The sequence below is a fragment of the Oncorhynchus clarkii genome, chromosome 13, assembly GCF_045791955.1.
Source record: "Oncorhynchus clarkii lewisi isolate Uvic-CL-2024 chromosome 13, UVic_Ocla_1.0, whole genome shotgun sequence".
Taxonomy (NCBI): domain Eukaryota; kingdom Metazoa; phylum Chordata; class Actinopteri; order Salmoniformes; family Salmonidae; genus Oncorhynchus; species Oncorhynchus clarkii.
Window position 1 is genome coordinate 20,568,359 of NC_092159.1, and position 2,087 is coordinate 20,570,445.

Consider the following 2,087-nt stretch of genomic DNA (forward strand, 5'->3'; position numbering starts at 1 on the left):
AGTTTACCTGGTGGTTGTTTATGATACTTTTGAAAATGCCACAACAGTTTTATGACTGTTTCAGTTCCCATGATGTTTTACTGCTGTCATATAGACTGATATAAATCTGTTGTTGTACTGTGACAGCTTGAGGTGAATGGCGTCCACAACAAAACTCCACCTCCCGTAATTCCTGCCAAATCTTGTATCAGTTCCTTCTTACTTCAGTACATGATTGGCAGTTGGCACTCTTTATACAGATAGAATGATTAATCTATTTATATGCCAGCCTGCTTGGGACTAGTCAGGGCTCTTCCAAAGAAACTTGGACTTTTGGCTACAATGGTGGTTTGAGATGTTCATGTGTAAAGTTTTGTTTATTTCGCAGTTCAACAAAATGTGTTATTTCTTCTCTGTATGAAGTGTATATCAAGTGATTTGTTGAAAAAAAAAGAAGCAACTTCCTGTTTTCTGCACAGATATGCCTACTCCGCACTTTACCCCGTATAACATATTTTTTTAGTTGCTACTTTTTGTACGTTTTTATATTTGACTTTGTTTGTGATTAATGCGACAATTGAGATGAAAGCATTTCTCCTTTGTCCCCCCCAAAATGTGAATCATCTTTTGTATGATGTTTTTTTGTATATTTCACACTGTGAAATTCCTTTTCAAATCCCACACCTTGACACTGTTCGTGTTTTGTAAACAGGGTGAAGATTTTAATTGTTGTTTTTAATTACTGCAATCTATAAACAAATAAAAAAGCATAATTGATGGGGTGACATAATTGATGGGGTGGATCTAAACTATTTTAATATGTTTTAAGGAACCAAAAGCAGTAAACCCATTGTGAGGAAAATGTATGTAATTACTGCACAAATATATATATATTTTTTATCCATCATTATGTATTATATAAGTACTTAACAGTACCTGAATATTTGTATTTTTTTTGCCCAGCAACAGTACAGGGTTGCATTATTTAATGCACACCGTAGCAAAACTATTTGCAACGGAAAACAAATATCAAATCAAATCAAATCGCAAATTGCCATATGCGCCGAATACAACAAGTGTAGACTTTACCGTGAAACGCTTACTTTACAAGCCCTTAACTAACAGTGCAGTTAGTCTATAACTTGGGTGACTGGAGTCTCTGACAATGTTATGTGCTTTCCTCTGACACCGCCTATTTTATAGGTCCTGGATGGCAGGAAGCTTGGCCCCAGTGATGTACTGGACCGTTCACACTACCCTCTGTAGCGCATTACGGTCAGATGCCGAGCAGTTGCCATACCAGGCGGTGATGCAACCGATCAGGATGTTCTCGATGGTGCAGCTGTAGAACCTTTTGAGGATCTGGGGACCCATGCCAAATCTTTTCAGTCTCCTGAAATTGTCTTATTGGACAAGTTCAGGTGGTCCCTCCACATTTTGATCAATCTGCTATCATTTCGTTCCTTGTGAATACAACCCTGGTATGATTGAATCCAAGTCAGAGATGTGACGCTGAACAGAAGACAACATGTCTATTAGAACAGGGTTCCCCAACTGGCAGCCCACGGGGCGGTGGTTTTATTTTGCACCTCAAGTTTTCTGACCCCCCCCCAAAAAAAATATATAAACTTTTGTTTTTTGGAATTTTCATTGTTGGACATATAACACCAGGACTGTAAAAACACCAGGAAATCAGCACCAAATGATTTAAATTTTGTAAATATGTTCCCAAGTATTCCCACACATAGAGAGAGATGTGATCATATACATATATAAACAAGGTTTGAAATTATTATGTTTTCGTCAAACGTATCTGTTTGGGCTTCTTGCGGTCAATTTGCAGTCTACAAATGATTTGTAATTATGTTCCGCCCCCTCGACCATCCACTCAATCTGAATCTAGTTGATGATCCTTGCACTAGAGGGAAGATATAGAGATATGGGCTAAGTTCTATTAACATTGAGAAAAAAACTATCTGAAAGAGGGTTGACATGAACGCAACTTGATACAACTTTGATATGCTTTAACATGCCTCTAGTTATGTGAATGCAACAGCGGCGGGCACCACCTTTTTAGCTAAAAAAACATACATGCAGTTGAAGTCGGA